Below are 8,131 nucleotides of genomic sequence, written 5' to 3'. Positions count from 1 at the left end.
TTCAATTAAATGGTGTAATTTGCATTTGGAATAATATTCAAATAAATATTAATTTATTTAAATGAGAAAAATGAAGATAAAGCATTAAAATGCTTGAAGACTTTGAGGGAAACCATTAAAGGCTTGAAGACTTTAAGGAAAACCATTAAAGTCTTAAGAAGACTATAGAAGGAAGCCATCAAGTTTGAATACTTTAAGGGAAACCATTAAAGTTTTCAAGTGGGTGAGGATAAATAGGATTTTAAATAAATAATTTATTTAAAATAGTTGTGCAACTTGCTTTTGTAGGAAAATACAAGTGGGTGGAGGATAAAGGTGATTTAAATAAATTATTTATTTAAAATAATTGTGCAACTTGCTTTTGTAGGAAAATACAAGTGGGTAGAGGATAAAGGTGATTTAAATAAATGTTAATTTATTTAAATGTGAGAGGTGGGATTTTGGGGGATTTAAATAAATATTAATTTATTTAAATGTGAGAGAAGATTTAATTAAACAAATATGATTTATTTATTTAATTAATGGTCTGAATTTGGTTAAGTGAATTAAATCAAATAAATTGAATAATTTATTTAATTAATAGGAGAAGAGGGTTAAGATTAATTAATTAAATATTAATTTAATTAATTCATTAATTGATGGTTAAATAATCAAATAAATACTAAGTATTCATTTAATTAAGTGGACAGATTTATGTGACTACAGTGGCATATGAAGATTCCTATTAAAGGGATAGGGACAAATGTCATTGAGTGAAAATTGATTAGTTTTCACACCACTGTGAAGTTGTTGGGGCGATATTTTTGACTTGTTGTCGCAACATGTCTATTTCATTTGGAGGAGGAGGTGGTGGATTACCTTGATGAAGGTTGTATTTGATGTGTTCTCTACCTCTTTCATCCTCATTACAACTTTAGCATTCTGATGCTTGTCTTAGTTGTGCAACATCAAAGTCAGAGGGTAGTTTAGCCCTTTCTTGAGCAAGTCTTAAAAAGTGAGCATCAACATTACTCTTGAGTATCTCATCAAAAAACCTATTGAAGAGAGGGTTTTGTTGTGCCCTTTCTATTGCCACAGGAGTAGGAGTGCCTGGATTGTCATCATTTACGTTTCCTCCAAGGGCTTCTTGGAACTCATTGATATTTTCCTCCTCTTCCTCTTCAATTTCTTGTTGTCTAGATCGTGACCTGGTATGAGCCATTTTGTTTATAAGTTTTTGTTGAAGTCGGGTGAAAATGAAGATGAGTTGTTGATGAAATGAAAGATTTATGGTTGGTGTGGTGTGTTGCATATGGATCTTTAGCACTTAAAGGTAGATGTTACCAAAGTTCTTTCTTGAATTTCTTGTTGTGTTTGATTGACAAAGTTTGATGTGATAAGGTTTAGAGAAATCTGAGATGTGTTACAGACTTAACTACCTAGTAATGAGAGGATGCACTCATAGACTAGTTTTGACCTGCGTAGATGTCTCTTAGGATAAGTTTATCCTAGATATAGGGACACTCTAAAACGTGATGTTTTGTGTTTGATTCAAGCAATTTGGAAAATAGAACTTAGGACAAAAACCTCTTGAGTGTGTTGAGAGTTGGGATGGAGTTGATGAGATATGGATATGATAATGGATGGAATGTTTTACCTCAATAAAAGCTTTGTGTCACATATGGGACAAATTCTTCCTTTTCTCTTTCAGGAGTTGGTGGTTCTTACCAAGCTACGTTATATGTGATGCAAATGTCTGGAAAGAAGTCAGGATTGATCTTGCCTCCTTTGTTTTTGTGATAACTCAAAGCTCTATATTGCATAAAAGCTCGGCGGTTTAATGACTCTTGATCAAATTCGTTTGATTTTCCTTGAAGCTAAAGATGCATGTGACGTAAGAAGGCTCTATGAGAGACAAAGATTTGTCTATTAAGATAGAAGAATTTCCTCCTTTTGATAAGAGCCTTTGAACTCAATGGTCTTTTTTTCAAGCTGATGTGTTGATGAAGATTCTTCTTTCTCAAAATGTGAAGAATGGTCATATAGTTTGATACTCTTTCTTTTTGTTTTTGATCTTTTTGAAAATGTTTGTGTTGGATGAATACTTGTTTTGAATTTTGGATTTTTAGGATGTTTCTTTGACAAGAAAATAAAGCAAGCACACAAACACAAGAATGTTGCCTCAAAAGGCACAAATAAGTATGGGTCTAGATCAACCCAATCCTTGGACTTTTTATGACCCTTTCCTTTAAGATTATTTTTAGGTGTTTTCCAAAGCCTGAAGTCGACTCAATTTGCACTGGTCTTGACTCAAAAACAAAAACACTTCAAACACTCTTTATCCCTAAGGTCAAATGGCCAGTTGCAATAAATTCAGCTCACATGTTGATATTTCTTCGTCTTTGGTACTACATACCTTATGAATCCCTCCGTAGCAAGTAAGGATGTCATATACTAAGTCTTGCACGAGCATAACAAATAGATGATCCCTATGATGGGGGAGTCATCACTTTCATCAAGCCACAAGTGACTTTTCAAAAATCTATGTTTCTACTCAAGGAAATATGTATGGTGAGTATCTTGAGAGCAAAACCATCTATGCTCTTGCACTAAATTATATCACAAATATCCTCAATCAATAAAATGGGTGGGCTACTACTTAAAGGTGTTTAGTAATTTTTGATGTCTTTGGACGTAAGTTCATTCTACAATGACTCACTTAAGAGCCTTGTAACTTGTGGTGGGGCCCATTGGTCCTTTCGGCAAGTTACACTGTAGGAATAGCTATACCCAAGGCTACAGCTTTTGCTCACACCTGATTTTAATAGCGGCTCGAAGGATTAACCGCGCAAGGTCGTTCCCAAGATTGATGTCTCTTGGCATGCCTCTCTTAAAAATATAAAATATGAGTGTTACTAACACTTTTCGCTTGCACCTAGGACCACAAAAGCCAAGGGAGAGGATAGTGTGTGTTAGAAGTAGGACCACTTGACAAACTTTGCGCAAGTGTGCCAATCACGAAAAGCACTTGTTCTTTTTAACTTGTCATTGTAATGATTTTTTATCTATTTGGAGATGTTGCTCCAACAATCATGAGGTTATTTTTAACTTCAAAAGCAATGTGTTTGAGTAAACTAGAATTTGAAATCCTGGTCAACTTAATTTGAAACACGTATGCATGAAGTAAATCACTTGCAAAATGAGACAAATGGATTGTTCCTTTTATTTGCACCAAAATTTGAAGTGTGGATTGTGAGTTTTACTTAAGTTTGATGCAATAAAAAGAAATTTGTTTTTGTCTTGTTTTAAGCACCAAAAGGAGAGTGTATCCTAACTTGCAAGAAATGAAAATTTGTTTGTTCAATTTTATAGCACCAAATGTAAAATTTTCATTCTTAAACAAGTAAATGAAGTTAGTTTAGACCTGCACAAGGAACAAGTGGTTAGTAAAATCCAAAATAGGGAGGGCTTCCACAAGCCTAAGAAAAATTATTTTTCGATTACATGGTCTGTTTTATACAACATTCTATTACAATAGCACCATTCTGTGTGCAAACAGAAGCACTATTTAACACAAACGCGCTAATACGAAGACAACAACGCTAAAAGGAAAACTTTGACAACAAAAACAAAAGCACCGAAAAAATCACAAATGCGCTATTTAAGCCACAAAAGAGCTAAAAGATGGCCAATAGTGCTAAATTTTAGACAATAGCGCTATTGTAAATACAATAGCACTAGAATATCAAATTGCAATAGCGCTACAACGTGATCAAAAGGGCTAAAGCGCGACCTATGTGTCAAGCTCAACATGCAAACAAGTTAGTTGTGTTTAAAAAAATGTTTTTTGGTGTTTGGATTCACATCGGGTTCACCAAATGATGCTCTGCAAAAAGGGTTAGAAAATCTGTTTGACGACAACACACACATGAGCAAAATGTTAGTGTTAGCAACAAAAGATTATTCTAAACAGGCATATCAAAAGAGATACCAAAAGCAGGAGAAAATATTTAACTAGGAAGGTAAATATGATGAGACATCTCCAAATGCCTCCTAACATGCTCTTAGCTCCTTCTCCTTTGTTCCTCTCCTCTCCAAGTTCCAAACTAGTGTAGCTCTCAACAACTTTTTGCACTATGGATACTTATGGAGGTTTGAGATTGAAGTATTTGCTCTAAATGTGAATAAAAAGCTAATACTAAATGCTATGATACTAAAATGATTTATTTTAAACCAAAATGACAAGATATTAGTGATTTATGCTAAATGCTCTCTAAAATTCTCTATAACTTAGATGCATACAAGTTTTCAGGATCTGGATTATGAAGAAATGGGCTCTATTTATAGGAAAAATGGAGCAATGGATGGTTGAGATTGAGCAATCTCAACAAGGGTCAGGATTGAATGATATTCAATCCATGTGATGGCTTTCAACCCAATCCCAAGATGACAAGTGTCCATATGAGATAGGTTGAGAGGAGATGGAATAAGCATTAAATGCTTGACATGACCTAAGAGTTAACTTGGGAGTTAAGGTCAAGGTTAGGTTGAATGAATAAATTCTTTATTCAAAGAATAAAGCTTTTATCCAATGGATAAACTCTTGTGCAAAGGCAAAAGGGATAACCATGGTCAAAGCAATAAATGCTTGAGGAGACACATGAGTGCAAGTTGAAATAACCATAAATGGTTATGTAAAAGCCATAAATGGTCATGTAAGAGCCATTAGTGGTTTTGGAAGACTTTGGAGGTTAAATTGTTGAACACACAAAGCATTTAATGCTTTTCAAAGACTTTGAAGTCTTTGAGAAATGACTTCAAGTTGCTTAGGATTGTGACAATAATTAGGGGATGAATTAGGCTAATTGACTAGGATTAGATAGGTTCTAAAAGAATTTAGGAAAGGGATTTAGGAGGCAAGTGGATTTGGCGGGTGAGGAAAAATAGGATTTTTATTTAAAATAAATTAATTTATTTCGATAAATGTGTGCAAGTTGCATTTGTAGGAAAATGCAAGTGGGGGGGGATAAATGATTTAAATAAATATTTTATTTAATTTATTTAAAAGAGGAAAAGGGGGATTAAATGAAATAAATATGATTTTGTGAATTTGGTATAATGAATTAATTAAAATAAATTGAATAACTTATTTAATTAATAGGAGAATGTTTGAAAGTGAATTAATTAAATATTAATTTAATTAACTGATGGCTAGTGGATTTTTAATCAAATAAATAGGGAATATTCATTTAATTAAATTGGACAGATTTATGTGACTACAGTATGTATCTAAAATATTGATTCTATATTTAACATAACAATATTATTAAAGGTTATTGAGATGTATGAAATATTAAACATATTCACGAGTAACCATTACTTCATGTCAATTTCTAGAAGTTAAAAAATTTAATACTTGAATATTATATCAATATACTCTACCTTGATATCAAACCTTATACCTTAGTCGATTTATCCCCTTATACCCTAGATAAAAAGTAGTATAATGTATTAGACTTTTAATGATTATTAAATACCCTGTATGAACAATCATTATATGGTACTCATTAGGTAGTGAATCCTCCATTGGCATGATTTCCTTGTAGCTAGATTGTATAAAAACCAAACAAGGTGTTTATTAATACCAAAATATTCAAGATTTTAGAAAAAGGTAGAAGAGAAGACTATGAATTGATAAGACAAATTTGAAGCACGTGTATAATTTTGCAATCATGAATTAGTCCCAAGTCCATGAACTTGTCCTCTAATAGGGAAAAGATCTAATATAGAATCCTAGGTAAGGTTGGATTGATAAAGAGGACTGTTCCTAGGGTTGAAAAAATAGATTACATAAGCTTATCCATTTGGCATCATTCTTCTGTCATTTCTTGCTAAGCATCATCTTTCAATCTTATTCAAGTTTTAAAGCACTTTGTTCAACCAAATTAAAATCTAATTAACCTAGATTGATTGTGATTACTTATATTCACTCAATTGACCTAGATTTCATAATATGGAAACATTATTTTCCAATTCAATCAAATTGTAAAAGAAAATAGACTTAGTCTATGTTAGTCTAAAAAAAGCATACATTACAATCAACCTAGACTAATTAATCAAGAACTGATATGTGAATACTAAGTTAGTAATATAAAATGCTACAATACAAATAAAAGAAAATGTATTTTACTTGAAATTGAAGAATGTCCAATAAATTCATATATTTTCTTCCCTTTCTTATTTATTTTTCTCCTACAAAACCCATACAACCTGTACAAATCCGTACAATGTAAGTTGTAGGAGGCTTCCCTACCCCTCTATGTCAAACTTGTGTAGTAAAAAAAATTCAACGTTGCATCTAAAAAAATATTAATTTGTAGTAAAAAGTTAAATAAAAACTCTGTGCAAGGTGTTTTGTGTAGGATGTCATAATAATACCAACACCTACCAATTGAGGATTTCGACATCCTTTCACAGCTTTTCTATTTTTTTGGAGCTTAGTTGATTTTAGCCCATCTCTAAATCTAGCAGAGATTTGGAGGATATTCCTTTTTCACATAGAATATTTTTTAAAAAGAAAAAGGAAATGGGTGACTTGTTACAAATGTATGTGGTTAGAGATTTGACTCGAGTTAAAATTATTCATAGTTAAATTAATGTTTTCTTCTGCCTAATCTTCATACGTTGTACTAGATGCACACAGTAAGGTTGGGGTCCCATGGAGGGGGGCTCCTAAAAAATAGAGCGGGTGCTGCAATATTTTTTAGGATTTTTTTTTTAAGTGTGTGGTCCCATGAAATGTGTAGCACAATTCTACTTAAAATTTTAAGCCCCTAAATTGAAGGAAGCTAGTGGTCCCATGAGCAACAGTGAAAAATGAAATAATTTGGGTTTTTCTATTTTCCCTCTAAAATGTTTGGTGAAACTCATCTCAGCTCTTTTTGGATTGCCAAGTGGCAAATGAAATTCCTAAGCTGGCGGGGCAATTTTCCGCCCCAGCCCATTTTCACCCGCTCAAAAATGGAAGCCTAAAAAGTAGGAGCTTCTATTTTTTAGGAGTAGATTCCAAATAATCTTGTAGCCCCCCAAAAAAATCTCCATGGGACCGCCTCTTCCTTAAAAATAGAGCTTAAGCCCCTCCCATGAGACCCCTGCCTAAGTCTACCATAGTCACTACTAATGTTAACTTATGTATATTACTAGATGTACACAGTAAGTCCACCATAATCACTGCTAATGTTAACTTATATAGGGGAAAGGACCCAGTAGTTGTGCACCCTAACTTCGTGCTTCTCTCACTGATTTTTTTATAGCAGCTTACTTGGCAAGTCTCCTGCTTATGACTAAGGTTTCAGGGCCACATCATCAAGTATGATGCCACATCAGCATGCTTTTTGCCAAGGTGTCCAAAACAACCCAAAAAAAAGTGAGACCAATAGGCGTGCAAAAGGGCCCCAATACTTGTGCAGCTGATGTGGCATCACATGATTGGTTACTTTTCACAACAAATGGTATATTTCATTCAATTATTGGTATTTATCATACAACTATTGGTGCAATGTTATACAAAGGTTGGACATTAAATCAGCAAGTATGGCGTATTAAATCAACAACTTCTATCACAAGAATTGGAACGCGCTCAACTAGTGGGTCCTTTCCCCTATGTCAACATAACTCAAATTTACTCATCTCACCTCCTACACAAGCATTTCAAATCCTATGGATGCCAATCATGGTGAACTTCTTTGCTTCTGCCACCAGCATAACCTCGTTGGATTTCCTCATAGAGAATGTTACTACTACTATTATTGCAAAGAAAAGAGAGGCAGTGGTGGATATAGATGCACATATCCAACCTACGACAACTTTATGCTACATCTTGAGGGTGCACAACTGCCCAATGTGTACCTTAAGCCCAATCACACTAATAATTAGTTAGATATTTGCTCACAAATGTTATCGCGCCACACCTGCCACACCTACAAGAATCCTATCAAAGGTCTCTGATTCAAACTTCCTCATAGATGAAGATCACATACTTTGTTGAAAATCTAGGGAAAAAAATTAGGTCGTGTTTAATAGAGCATGAAACTCGTACAGTTTGTATGAGTATGTACAGTCGTATTCTACAAGTGGCTACCGTACCCCTCTA

This window comes from Cryptomeria japonica, chromosome 9 (assembly GCF_030272615.1).
Source record: "Cryptomeria japonica chromosome 9, Sugi_1.0, whole genome shotgun sequence".
Taxonomy (NCBI): domain Eukaryota; kingdom Viridiplantae; phylum Streptophyta; class Pinopsida; order Cupressales; family Cupressaceae; genus Cryptomeria; species Cryptomeria japonica.
The sequence above is the reverse complement of the archived record's forward strand: the minus strand, read 5'-3'. Positions refer to the sequence as shown.